At 41.0% G+C, this 13,070-nt stretch overlaps 20 non-coding genes across 20 annotated transcripts; all 20 read left to right on the forward strand.

The window, feature by feature from the left end:
• The first annotated feature begins 7,596 nt into the window (after positions 1-7,596).
• Trnae-cuc lies at positions 7,597-7,668 on the forward strand. Its single transcript has one exon. It is a non-coding gene; the product is annotated as a tRNA-Glu (tRNA).
• Positions 7,669-7,741: 73 nt separating this feature from the next.
• Trnae-cuc lies at positions 7,742-7,813 on the forward strand. The gene has a single exon. It is a non-coding gene; the product is annotated as a tRNA-Glu (tRNA).
• Positions 7,814-7,886: 73 nt separating this feature from the next.
• On the forward strand, positions 7,887-7,958 carry Trnae-cuc. Its single transcript has one exon. It is a non-coding gene; the product is annotated as a tRNA-Glu (tRNA).
• A 218-nt stretch (positions 7,959-8,176) lies between these two features.
• On the forward strand, positions 8,177-8,248 carry Trnae-cuc. Its single transcript has one exon. It is a non-coding gene; the product is annotated as a tRNA-Glu (tRNA).
• A 73-nt stretch (positions 8,249-8,321) lies between these two features.
• On the forward strand, positions 8,322-8,393 carry Trnae-cuc. Its single transcript has one exon. It is a non-coding gene; the product is annotated as a tRNA-Glu (tRNA).
• Positions 8,394-8,466: 73 nt separating this feature from the next.
• Trnae-cuc lies at positions 8,467-8,538 on the forward strand. The gene has a single exon. It is a non-coding gene; the product is annotated as a tRNA-Glu (tRNA).
• Positions 8,539-8,611: 73 nt separating this feature from the next.
• Positions 8,612-8,683, forward strand: Trnae-cuc. The gene has a single exon. It is a non-coding gene; the product is annotated as a tRNA-Glu (tRNA).
• Positions 8,684-8,901: 218 nt separating this feature from the next.
• Trnae-cuc lies at positions 8,902-8,973 on the forward strand. Its single transcript has one exon. It is a non-coding gene; the product is annotated as a tRNA-Glu (tRNA).
• A 218-nt stretch (positions 8,974-9,191) lies between these two features.
• Positions 9,192-9,263, forward strand: Trnae-cuc. Its single transcript has one exon. It is a non-coding gene; the product is annotated as a tRNA-Glu (tRNA).
• A 73-nt stretch (positions 9,264-9,336) lies between these two features.
• Positions 9,337-9,408, forward strand: Trnae-cuc. Its single transcript has one exon. It is a non-coding gene; the product is annotated as a tRNA-Glu (tRNA).
• A 73-nt stretch (positions 9,409-9,481) lies between these two features.
• On the forward strand, positions 9,482-9,553 carry Trnae-cuc. Its single transcript has one exon. It is a non-coding gene; the product is annotated as a tRNA-Glu (tRNA).
• Positions 9,554-9,771: 218 nt separating this feature from the next.
• Trnae-cuc lies at positions 9,772-9,843 on the forward strand. Its single transcript has one exon. It is a non-coding gene; the product is annotated as a tRNA-Glu (tRNA).
• A 73-nt stretch (positions 9,844-9,916) lies between these two features.
• Trnae-uuc lies at positions 9,917-9,988 on the forward strand. The gene has a single exon. It is a non-coding gene; the product is annotated as a tRNA-Glu (tRNA).
• Positions 9,989-10,061: 73 nt separating this feature from the next.
• Trnae-cuc lies at positions 10,062-10,133 on the forward strand. The gene has a single exon. It is a non-coding gene; the product is annotated as a tRNA-Glu (tRNA).
• Positions 10,134-10,350: 217 nt separating this feature from the next.
• Positions 10,351-10,422, forward strand: Trnae-uuc. Its single transcript has one exon. It is a non-coding gene; the product is annotated as a tRNA-Glu (tRNA).
• Positions 10,423-10,495: 73 nt separating this feature from the next.
• Positions 10,496-10,567, forward strand: Trnae-cuc. Its single transcript has one exon. It is a non-coding gene; the product is annotated as a tRNA-Glu (tRNA).
• Positions 10,568-10,640: 73 nt separating this feature from the next.
• Positions 10,641-10,712, forward strand: Trnae-cuc. Its single transcript has one exon. It is a non-coding gene; the product is annotated as a tRNA-Glu (tRNA).
• A 73-nt stretch (positions 10,713-10,785) lies between these two features.
• Positions 10,786-10,857, forward strand: Trnae-cuc. Its single transcript has one exon. It is a non-coding gene; the product is annotated as a tRNA-Glu (tRNA).
• Positions 10,858-12,231: 1,374 nt separating this feature from the next.
• Positions 12,232-12,303, forward strand: Trnae-cuc. The gene has a single exon. It is a non-coding gene; the product is annotated as a tRNA-Glu (tRNA).
• Positions 12,304-12,664: 361 nt separating this feature from the next.
• On the forward strand, positions 12,665-12,736 carry Trnae-cuc. Its single transcript has one exon. It is a non-coding gene; the product is annotated as a tRNA-Glu (tRNA).
• The last annotated feature ends 334 nt before the right edge of the window (positions 12,737-13,070 follow it).

Here is a 13,070-nt window from a genome sequence, read left to right on the forward strand (position 1 = left end):
CAAACATTCACGCTCAATAGCTGGATCAAGAGAAAAGAAAGACAAAAGCAACTGCTTATGTGACAAGCCTGATGGGGATACCAAGTACCCCGGGAGCGGGCCGCTCCACCAATTGACTTCAACGTCTGTAAACGACCGCACACATGAATGTGTGCAAGTGATATAAAATGAACAGTTTCTAACAGTAGAAACTGTTAATCTGGTGGCCTCGGGTTTGCGCTTATCAATCTTCTTGCAATCTTCTTGAAGAGTCAAAGGATTATCTCGCCAATTAGAATTTCACGCATTTACAGGTGATACTATCCTGTTGTGCGGTTAGGGGGAAAAGACAGTACTTGCTGTATTCCCCGAAGCCACAGATGGTCTTCGACAGCTAGCCTCAAGGCCAGTTAAGATAAAAGACAGAATGTTTGGCAACACTTGGGCGCTTTCCAATGCTTCTATAACCGAACAAGTGCAGAGAATCGCAAGTAGACAAGGCAAGAATGCAGCTCTCCGTGAAGAAAGAAACAGCATTTGATGTCATTCTACCGACGAAGGCAGCTATCATACAACACACCAAGAAAGCTGCCATTGTGTTGGCAGGCAATTGTTGGGGGCAAGCACTCCTCCCTGTCTCAGTACTTCCGTCTTTTTAGCACAATGGACAACAGTTGACATAGCCGCTTTGGACAAACGCTACTAGAGCTTTCCAAGGCGTGCCAATAAGCCAAAGAACTATTAGATGAGGAACCAAAAGCTATAAGATGCAAGATAGGCTGCCCAGCTCGCTGCACTTGCACCAAAACCAGCTTGAAATGTTCAGCCCTTTGCAGCTCCATTGAATCGTTTAACGATAAAGCTGTAAGATACCTGAACTCCATTAAATAGATAAAACAATTCTCATCACCTAGTATGTATTAGCGCCGGACATGGCAGCCAATTTGAAACTCATTTGAAACTGTTTTTCATCGCTTTTATCGCTGGGTCTTGGATGGGGAATCTCAATGCCCCTCATTACTATAATATAAGAGGCTACTCAGCGTATTCGAGAGTAACCGTGAGGAATTTGCTGCCTTGGAGGCTAAGATTTGCCAAGTTTTAGTTCAGGCCGATTAGCATATGGCACAAGCGTGGACATATTTCTCTTCTTCATCCGTTCCCGCCAGATTTGACAACTTCAATGGACGTCGAATGGAACCCGGGACCAGACAACTTAGATCACTGTCCAGTTCGCCGGAAATATAGACGATGCAGGGCCGGGAAAAAGGTAAAGGAAAGACTAAACAGCAAAGTTTACAAGATTCCTGTTGTTATTTCAAATTGGTCACGCAATGGCTGTCACGAAAGGAAAACGACACGAACGCAAACTCTCTCGTTGATTAAACCTTCCTCAGGACCCACTGCTCGTAGAATAGTCCCAAAGTGCATGGTTCTTAATGCCAGATCTCTTGCCAAGCCTGACGCAGCCCCGGCTCTTTATGCTGAGCTGAGCTCAAATAAGATCGACATATGCTTCGTCTCTAAGTCATGGTTGAATAAAAAGATTCTATCGCACTTGATCTGCCCTGATGGTTATGTGATGGTGAGGAAGGACCGAGCGGATCTCAGAGCTGGTGGAGGAGTTGCAATCATCTGCCGAAATTATTGGAAGATCAAAGTGCTCAATGTAGCTGCTAGTTTCGAATCTGAGACTGTTTGGTGCATAATAACAACACCAAACTCGGAATTTTATGCGGCTAGTATATACCACCCTCCAAACCCAGTCTATGATGCAGCTGAATTACTTGACTTCATGTCTGATACGTGTGACCAGATTTTACTGGAGAACCCTAATGCTAAGATCATCATAGCTGGTGATATAAATCAGTTGAACATTAGTGAGTTTACGCGTTAACATGCATTACACCAAATGGTCAAGGTCCCCACCAGGGGAGAACGTATTCTGGATGTCTTTCTCACTAATTATCCTTTCCTATAGAAACATGGCTCAGTGAACAAAGGTCTTGTAAGATCCGACCATCTTGTAGTCACTGTACCGCCATTGGCCCCTGTTAAACCCAGCAGAAAATATGTCAGCCTCAGGGACACACGTGACCATAGGAAGGTTGCTATGGACTCGAAATTAGAGATTTCAAAGCTGAAGTGGGCTAAAGATTTTAACTTTGAAAATCCTGAGGAATGCGTACGAACTTTGAATGACAGGTTGTGAAATTTGTTTGATCAAAGTTTCCCCTGTATCAAGGTCAAAATGTCATCCAGGGACCCACCCTATATGTCGCCCTTGGTCAAACATCTCTGTAACATCAGGAACAAGACTTCACGGTTCCGCAGCGAGGCTGAGAACACCAGATGCTAAGAAAGAATTAATAAATTAATCCGCATGAACCAGGTGATGTCTGTTCAGAATGAAAGCAAGGAACACTCTAGGGGCTCCAAGGGGTGGTGGGACGTAGCGAATAGGATTACGGGAAGGAAATCGCAGGGGACTCCTGTTAGTATGGTGTTACAGCCTGATTAAATTAACACCTATTTCCAGGCCATTAACACGGATGATACATATAAAGCTCCGGCGCTAGTGCCGATACCTGAGGGTTGCAAAGTCCCTTCTATCGACGAGCACGCAGTAACAAATCTCTTAAATCATCAAAAGAGAACTGCTTCTGGGCCTGATGAGTTCCCATATTCGCTCTGGCGGGATTATGGCCATCACCTGGCACCTGTCATTACCAAAATCTTCAACAGCTCTCTGAAACATCAAATGGTCCCTTCTCTGTAGAAACTACGTGACACCCATTCCCAAAGAATCGCCATTGCACGAATGCAATCAGTTACTTATATCATTGACTAACATCATAATGAGAATCTTCGAAAGGCTGGTCTGCAAACAAGAAGTGTCATCTGCTCTGAACTCACAAATATGATCGGATCAGTTTGCCTATAAGCAAGGCCACAATACCACCATTGCCTTGCTTAAGTGTCAGCACCATTGGCTAAACTGGTTAGACAAGGACGTTGACTTCGTCAGAGTATTTTCTTTTGATTTTAGCAAGGCCTTCGACTCTGTTTCCCATGAGATAGTATGCAGAAAGCTTAAGTCCTATGACATTAATCCTTATGTCATTAACTTGATTGTTAGCTTTTTGGGTAACCGTAAACAAAGGGTGGTGGTGGATGGGGTGTCAACGAAGTTTGTCGAGATCGACAGAGGTGTTCCTCAAGGGACTGTGTTGGGACCTGTCTTGTTTTCCATTATGGTGAACGACATTATCCCGGTCAACCCTAGTAAGATCCTCTTGGTTAAGTACGCCGATGACATCACGCTGAGCATTCCTCAACGACATAACTCTGCTGATTTATCTTCAGTTGAAGTTCAGAATATCAAGAATTGGTCAAAGGGAAATCGGATGATGCTAAATCTCTCCAAAACATGGGAAATGGTAATCAGGGGGAGGACAATGAAGCCCATTGCAGAACCTGAACCAGATATAAGTAGGAAAGAGGAACTTAAATTACTAGGCGTGACGTTCAATGAACAACCATGTAATTGGGACACTCATTTTGAACAGATGATTTCTAAGGCCAGCAGTAGGTTATACATTTTAAGAGTTTGTAAATTTTACGGATACACCATGCAAGAACTCACTCTTTTGTTTGACAGTCTCATTATGTCCCTGTTCTATTATGCTATTGAAGTCTGGGCCTGTGCATACGACAGCAAGAATTTATTGCAAGTCGATCGTTTTTGTAAGCGTGCTGCTAGATACGAGTACACAACCAGTTACACACCAATTGCAGAAATAATCGGAGATAGGGACGTCAAACTATGAGAGAGGATAACATCAGATAACAACCACTGCCTGAGTTGCATGCTGCCGAAACGGAAAACTTGCAGCCTGAGGAAAAGGGGGCATGATTTTATCTTGCCGCAAGTAAAGACACAGCGTTTCAAACGCTGTTTTGTAAATAGATGTCTTTTTAACCTTATTTAGTAGAGAAGTATATAAGTAATTAATGGTTTGTAACCCGCTACGTCTGTCTGTCGGGATTATTTTTAATAAAGATCTTATTATTATTATTATTATTATTATTATTATTATTATTATTATTATTATTATTATTATTATTATTATTATTATTATTATTATTATTATTATTATTATTATTATTATTATTATTATTATTATCGGAGTTTGTTATTGCGTTAGACCGACGTATTATGAACCACACTCTATTTATTTTATAAGAATCTATTTTCAAGAACGTCCAGCCTGACTAAGATTTCACTAATTTTTAACAAAATGCCGAGGCTCACATAGCAAGAAAACATTTATAATAAATTGGTGCATTTATCATTTGTGCAATTCTATTTTTGAAAAAAAGGTTCATTGCTTATTCGTATATGCATTAACCTGGTTTGATTAGAGTGTGCAGAAACAGGTTTGGAAACCTACCTCCGGTTTAAAAAAAGGTAAAATTAATAGCAGAAACCTAATCAGTTTTGATTTTTTTACAACTTAAAAGTATTAAATGGATTTCATGAATATTTAAGTCGTAGACTTTTAAACAAGATGTGCATCTATGTGCTTTCAAAAATGCCAAATTTAATCTGCATTGCAAAATGGCTGCAATTATAATTAACAATATTAGTCGGAGATGAAAGCCGATTTTATCTTGGATCCATAGCTTATCTTATAAAGGTTATTGCAACCTACAACTGCAATAAAATTGGTGTCTTTTGCTTAACACATTGACCCCTCAACCGGCCTGTACCGGCTTTGGGAAGTACCCACAACCCAAAAAATTCATAAATGCAAACTAAACACAACAAGATGAAGATACTCAGGCATCAGTCTAAGGGATAAATGGTCTTGAAGATATGTATCCAACCAAGGTGTTGGCATCTACTCTTAAGCCAAATAATAGCACAGGTTCTTTGACAAATTTCAAATCGAACAAGGAAAGAAAAGCAGAATCACCCCTCTCAATAAAACGCTCAAAATACAACACAAGGGAGATAGATCAGCAAACACAGCTCAAGACACAAATTAATACCTTTATTCTGATCCTCCAGGTTCATTTCCATGGCCTCAAAACACAATGTCCACTCCTTGAAGGCTTGTAAAACCACAAAGATGCCTTTACGGATTGAAAAGCATTCTGGGAGATCCAGGGAAAAAGTCACCAGGGGAGGGCCAGTCAACACTCCTCTCCCCAAAGTCAGACGGTTTTTTTATAAGTCTTTTCACCCCGAAGCCAAACAAATCAATCCCAGGTCATACAGACCCACAATAGCAGTGTAAACAATTTTGGAACCAATTTGGTTTCAGAAAAGACAGCATTTAGGAGAGCTGTGGTGATTCATTAGAAAATTATTTTCTCATCCAGGCAAAGCCAAACAAGAAAAAATCATCATGAATCCACCTTTGCTTGCAAATATCCATAAGCAAAGCACTCAATTATGCCCCAAAAGACTTCATGATGTCCTGAGACACTCTCCTAATATGCTCATAGCTGTATTTTTTATGAAAAATAAAAGCAACCATCAACTTGTGCTGGCTTCAGCACAACGACGAGGGATTAAAAGTGGGGACCGCAAAGCACTGTTGGAAAGCTTGGATACCGCTGACTAGGTGCAGCTGTGTTTGACTTTGACGGGCTGTATAAAACTCAGAACAAGGGGGGAGATATCTGTTTTCAGTCTGTTTTTTGTAAATTCAGCTCAAAAATAGCCAGGAGTCAATGGGTTAAGGGCGCGGGGTGGGGGGGGGGGGGACAACCGAGGTTTTACTTGCGACTACTTCCGGTTAAAGGTGGCTATCACCTTTAAAGTTCCAAAAATGACAAATTTGCAGTTATTTAAAAAAAAATATTGGGTATAAATACATTTGTTGATTTTCATATTTGTTGTCTAGTGAAAAACAGTATCAAAATGTGCAAGTTTATTTATTTTTTATAAAAAAGTAGTTTACTTCCGGTTCAAAATGGCGGCCAAATCAATACTCCTTATTAATTAGAAATCAAAGCCGATCTGAGCTTGGCTCTATAGCCTATCTTGAAAAGGGTATTAAAAACTATCACTATGCTAAAATTGGTAACTTTAGCAAAAAGTGCGCAATTAAAACACATATCCGCCGGACTATTATATTTTTCTTGATTCTCTAAAGCGCAGAGATAAATTTGGGCATAATACATATTCAACTACATGAAATTCCCATATGGTTTATTGGTTAGAATCCGGCGTTCTCACCGCCGTGGCCCGGGTTCGATTCACGGTGTGGGAAAGTTCCCGGTATGGGATAGTTGTATTTTTCTTCACTCCTCTAAAGCGCAGAGATACATTTTGTGGGTATTCCTTGGTGTTACGGGGAGCTTCGTTTTTGGAGCTCAAGGCCTTTGTACTCTATTCCATTGTGTTTTTGGTGTAGGTGCTCCGTAACACCAAGAAACAACCCATTTTTACAAATTAATGTTAAACTACATAAAATTTTCATGTCTATTAATACTGGCACCCTGAAAACTATAAGGGAGATCGAATGTCTCCATCTTTCCCTTTTTTCTAAAGTTCATAAAATTTGTCAAACTGTCCTGAACCATAAAAAATAAACACCAGCGAAACACTATCAATTTTCACATTTTTCTTTGTCTCAAGAAAGAAAATACCGCGGTGTTTGCAATTTTGTTTGCTTGTTAAATTGATTCCTGGGTTTTTTTTCACACTTTCTTTTGTCTCAAGCAAGAACATACCCCGGCGTATGCGCTTATTGTTTGCTTGTTTAATTGATTCCTGGTTCACTGTTTCAGGACCATTGTTCAAAATTAGAATAGATTTGTTTTGGCGGTCTTTATAAATGTCTGGACATTTTGGTAGCTCACACAAACAAGCTGACTTAGGCAACAACACGGTATATTCACCAAGAGAAAATACTTTTCAAGAAAAATGAAATTGCAATTGATAATTACCTTGCTCGTCATTCTGAACTCCTCCACTGGCCAAAAACTGTAAGTAGCACCAACGTTGCATCTTGTGTACGTCTTGTGATTATCGAGTGGAGAAAAAGTTAGCAGTCAGAAGTAGCAAATGTAACTGTAAGTTTGTCTGGTGTTGTGACATCAAGTGTAGCGAGTGCAAGAAATTGGTTGCTGTTACGAAATGTGTGCGCTAATTGAATATATCTCAGAGAAAAAATAATTGTATCCTATCTCCTTCTAAAGTATACGTCACAACTTAGAATATGTACATAGTCAGAACGATATGGAATGTTGTAAATAAAATGTCCTGAAAAAATGTCTTGTGTGTTGTATCTCCATTGAAGCGCTTTCTTGAAAGAAAAACGTCAAGTTTCAGAAAAAGTGCTGTAATATGTATTATTGAATCGAGTTAGATCAGCCGGTGGATGACTACATGCCCTAAACATATGGTGTAGTGGTTAGGAATGTCCAGCAAAAGTTAATGTCAACTACATAAAAATTCCCATATGGTCTAGTCGTTAGGATCCAGCGCTCTCACCGCCGTGGCCCGGTTTCGATTCCTGGTGTGGGAAAGATGTATTTTTCTTGATTTCTTTAGAACGCAGAGATAAATTTGGGCAAAATAGATCTTTAACTACATGAAGTTCCCATATGGTCTAGTGGTTAGGATCCGGCGCTCTCACCGCCGTGGCCCGGTTTCGATTCCTGGTGTGGGAAAGATGTATTTTTCTTGATTTCTTTAGAACGCAGAGATAAATTTGGGCAAAATAGATCTTTAACTACATGAAGTTCCCATATGGTCTAGTGGTTAGGATCCGGCGCTCTCACCGCCGTGGCCCGGTTTCGATTCCTGGTGTGGGAAAGATGTATTTTTCTTGATTTCTTTAGAACGCAGAGATAAATTTGGGCAAAATAGATCTTTAACTATATGAAATTCCCATATGGTCTAGTGGTTAGGATCCGGCGCTCTCACCGCCGTGGCCCGGGTTCGATTCCCGGTGTGGGAAAGATGTATTTTTCTTGATTTCTTCACTACGCAGAGATAAATTTGGGCAAAATAGATCTTCAACTATATGAAATTCCCATATGGTCTAGTGGTTAGGATCCGGCGCTCTCACCGACGTGACCCGTATTCGATTCCCGGTGTGGGAAAGATGTACTTTTCTTGATTTCTTCACTACGCAGAGATAAATTTGGGCAAAATGGATTTTCAAATACATGAAGTTCCCATATGGTCTAGTGGTTAGGATCCGGCGCTCTCACCGCCGTGGCCAGGGTTCGATTCCCGGTGTGGGAAAGTTGTATTTTTCTTTATTTCTTTACAACGCAGAGATAAATTTGGGCAAAATAGATTTTCAACTATATGAAGTTCCCATATGGTCTAGTGGTTAGGATCCGGCGCTCTCACCGCCGTGGCCCGGGTTCTATTCCCGGTGTGGGAAAGTTGTATTTTTCTTGATTTCTTTACAACGCAGAGATAAATTTGGGCAAAATAGATTTTCAACTATATGAAATTCCCATATGGTCTAGTGGTTAGGATCCGGCGCTCTCACCGCCGTGGCCCGGGTTCGATTCCCGGTGTGGGAAAGTTGTATTTTTCTTGATTTCTTTACAACGCAGAGATAAATTTGGGCAAAATAGATCTTAAACTATATGAAGTTCCCATATGGTCTAGTGGTTAGGATCCGGCGCTCTCACCGCCGTTGCCCGGGTTCGATTCCCGGTGTGGGAAAGTTGTATTTTTCTTGATTTCTATACAACGCAGAGATAAATTTGGGCAAAATAGATCTTCAACTATATGAAATTCCCATATTGTCTAGTGGTTAGGATCCGGCGCTCTCACCGCCGTGGCCTGGGTTCGATTCCCGATGTGGAAAAGTTGTATTTTTCTTGATTTCTTTACAACGCAGAGATAAATTTGGGCAAAATAGATCTTCAATTATATGAAATTCCCATATGGTCTAGTGGTTAGGATCCAGCGCTCTCACCGCCGTGGCCCGGGTTCGATTCCCGGTGTGGGAAAGATGTATTTTTCTTGATTTCTTCACTACGCAGAGATAAATTTGGGCAAAATAGATCTTCAACTATATGAAATTCCCATATGGTCTAGTGGTTAGGATCCGGCGCTCTCACCGACGTGACCCGTATTCGATTCCCGGTGTGGGAAAGATGTACTTTTCTTGATTTCTTCACTACGCAGAGATAAATTTGGGCAAAATGGATTTTCAACTACATGAAGTTCCCATATGGTCTAGTGGTTAGGATCCGGCGCTCTCACCGCCGTGGCCCGGGTTCTATTCCCGGTGTGGAAAAGTTGTATTTTTCTTTATTTCTTTACAACGCAGAGATAAATTTGGGCAAAATAGATTTTCAACTATATGAAATTCCCATATGGTCTAGTGGTTAGGATCCGGCGCTCTCACCGCCGTGGCCCGGGTTCGATTCCCGGTGTGGGAAAGATGTATTTTTCTTGATTTCTACACTACGCAGAGATAAATTTGGGCAAAATAGATCTTAAACTATATGAAGTTACCATATGGTCTAGTGGTTAGGATCCGGCGCTCTCACCGCCGTGGCCCGGGTTCGATTCCCGGTGTGGGAAAGTTGTATTTTTCTTGATTTCTTCACTACGCAGAGATAAATTTGGGCAAAATGGTTTTCCAACTACATGAAGTTCCCATATGGTCTAGTGGTTAGGGTCCGCCGCTCTTACCGCCGTGGCCCGGGTTCTATTCCCAGTGTGGGAAAGTTGTATTTTTCTTTATTTCTTTACAACGCAGAGATAAATTTGGGAAAAATAGATTTTCAACTATATGAAATTCCCATATGGTCTAGTGGTTAGGATCCGGCGCTCTCACCGCCGTGGCCCGGGTTCGATTCCCGGTGTGGGAAAGTTGTATTTTTCTTGATTTCTTTACAACGCAGAGATAAATTTGGGCAAAATAGATCTTAAACTATATGAAGTTCCCATATGGTCTAGTGGTTAGGATCCGGCGCTTTCACCGCCGTGGCCCGGGTTAGATTCCCGGTGTGGGAAAGTTGTATTTTTCTTGATTTCTTTACAACGCAGAGATAAATTTGGGCAAAATAGATCTTCAACTATATGAAATTTCCATATTGTCTAGTGGTTAGGATCCGGCGCTCTCACCGCCGTGGCCTGGGTTCGATTCCCGGTGTGGAAAAGTTGTATTTTTCTTGATTTCTTTACAACGCAGAGATAAATTTGGGCAAAATAGATCTTCAACTATATGAAATTCCCATATGGTCTAGTGGTTAGGATCCGGCGCTCTCACCGACGTGAACCTTTTCGATTCCTGGTGTTGGAAAGATGTATTTTTCTTGATTTCTTCACTACGCAGAGATGAATTTGGGCAAAATGGATTTTCAACTACATGAAGTTCCCATATGGTCTAGTGGTTAGGATCCGGCGCTTTCACCGCCGTGGCCCGGGTTAGATTCCCGGTGTGGGAAAGTTGTATTTTTCTTGATTTCTTTACAACGCAGAGATAAATTTGGGCAAAATAGATCTTCAACTATATGAAATTTCCATATTGTCTAGTGGTTAGGATCCGGCGCTCTCACCGCCGTGGCCCGGGTTCGATTCCCGGTGTGGGAAAGTTGTATTTTTCTTGATTTCTTTACAACGCAGAGATAAATTTGGGCAAAATAGATCTTCACTTATATGAAGTTCCTATATTGTCTAGTGGTTAGGATCCGGCGCTCTCACCGCCGTTGCCCGGGTTCGATTCCCGGTGTGGGAAAGTTGTATTTTTCTTTATTTCTTTACAACGCAGAGATAAATTTGGGCAAAATAGATTTTCAGCTATATGAAATTCCCATATGGTCTAGTGGTTAGGATCCGGCGCTCTCACCGCCGTGGCCCGGGTTCGATTCCCGGTGTGGGAAAGTTGTATTTTTATTGATTCCTCTAAAGCGCAGAGATAAATTTTGCCAAGATTAATGTTCAACTCCATGAAGTTCCCATATGGTCTAGTGGTACTGGCACCCTGAATACTATGAGGGAGATCGAAAGGCTCCATGTTTTTTTCTAAATTCATAAATTTTGTCAAACTGTCCTGAACCATAAAAAAATAAACACCCGCCGAACACTATCAATTTTCACACTTTTTTTGTCTCAAGGAAGAAAATACCGCGGTGTTTGCGCTTATTGTTTGCTTGTTAAATTGATTCCTGGTTTACTTTTAACAGTTCCTTTTGTCTCAAGCAAGAAAATACCGCGGTTTTTGCGCTTATTGTTTGCTTGTTGAATTGATTCCTTGTCCACTGGCTCAGGACCATTTTTCAAAATTAGAATAGATTTGTTTTGGCGGTCTTTATAAATGTCTGGACATTTTGGTAGCTCACACAAACAAGCTGACTTAAGCAACAACACGATATATTCACCAAGAGAAAAGACCTTTCAAGAAAAATGAAATTGCAATTGATAATTACCTAGCTCGTCATTCTCAACTCCTCCACTGGCCAAAAACTGTAAGTAGCACCAACGTTGCGATTATCGCAAATAGGAAAATCAATGATCGAACAGCGCACGCGTTAGTGATATATTCTCTCTAATCTTCTTCTAATTCGATTTGACACTTTTTGCAGTACCGCGAAGCTGATTCTACAACAAGAGAGCCTCGAAACATTAAAGAACAGTATCCTGTACGCTTCGAACTCCGCCGAAAGAGAATGCCGACAGCAATTTAAAGCCAGTAAATGAACTGCTCTTTTGTGTGGACCCGTCCAATAAAGATGAGAGACCCTCTGTATATTATCCGACGATTAGGTAATTACGACGTTGTATACAAGACGCAATGCTGTAACGGTAGAAAATGCGAGTGCAAGAAATTGGTTGCTGTTGCGAAATGTGTGCGCTAATTGAATATATCTCAGAGAAAAAAATAATTGTATCCTATCTCCTTCTAAAGTATACGTCACAACTTAGAATATTTATAAAGTCAGAACGATATGGAATGTTGTAAAATAAAATGTCCTGAAAAAATGTCTTGTGTGTTGTATCTCCATTGAAGCGCTTTCTTGAAAGAAAAACGTCAAGTTTCAGAAAAAGTGCTGTAATATGTATTATTGAATCGAGTTAGATCAGCCGGTGGATGACTACATGCCCTAAACATATGGTGTAGTGGTTAGGAATGTCCAGCAAAAGTTAATGTCAACTACATAAAAATTCCCATATGGTCTAGTGGTTAGGATCCGGCGCTCTCTTCTTTACAACGCAGAGATAAATTTGGGCAAAATAGATCTTTAACTATATGAAATTCCCATATGGTCTAGTCGTTAGGATCCGGCGCTCTCACCGCCGTGGCCCGGGTTCGATTCCCGGTGTGGGAAAGATGTATTTTTCTTGATTTCTTTACACCGCAGAGATAAATTTGGGCAAAATAGATCTTCAACTACATGAAGTTCCCATATGGTCTAGTCGTTAGGATCCGGCGCTCTCACCGCCGTGGCCAGGGTTCTATTCCCGGTGTGGGAAAGATGTATTTTCTTGATTTCTTTACACCGCAGAGATAAATTTGGGCAAAATAGATCTTAAACTATATGAAGTTCCCATATGGTCTAGAGGTTAGGATCCGGCGCTCTCACCGCCGTGACCCGTATTCTATTCCCGGTGTGGGAAAGATGTATTTTCTTGATTTCTTTACACCGCAGAGATAAATTTGGGCAAAATAGATTTTCAACTATATGAAATTCCCATATGGTCTAGTGGTTAGGATCCGGCGCTCTCACCGCCGTGGCCCGGGTTCGATTCCCGGTGTGAGAAAGTTGTATTTTTCTTGATTTCTTTACAACGCAGAGATAAATTTGGGCAAAATAGATCTTCAACTATATGAAATTCCCATATGGCCTAGTGGTTAGGATCCGGCGCTGTCACCGCTATGGCCCGGGTTCGATTCCCGGTGTGAGAAAGTTGTATTTTTCTTGATTTCTTTAAAACGCAGAGATAAATTTAATATCTCAATTGAAGCGCTTTCTTGAAAGATAAACGTCATTTTTCAGAAAAAGTGCTGTAATATGTATTATTGAATCGAGTTAGATCAGCCGATGGATGACTACATGCCCTTCCCATATGGGGTAGTGGTGAGGAATGTCTAGCA

Source organism: Nematostella vectensis, chromosome 10, assembly GCF_932526225.1.
Source record: "Nematostella vectensis chromosome 10, jaNemVect1.1, whole genome shotgun sequence".
Lineage (NCBI taxonomy): Eukaryota > Metazoa > Cnidaria > Anthozoa > Actiniaria > Edwardsiidae > Nematostella > Nematostella vectensis.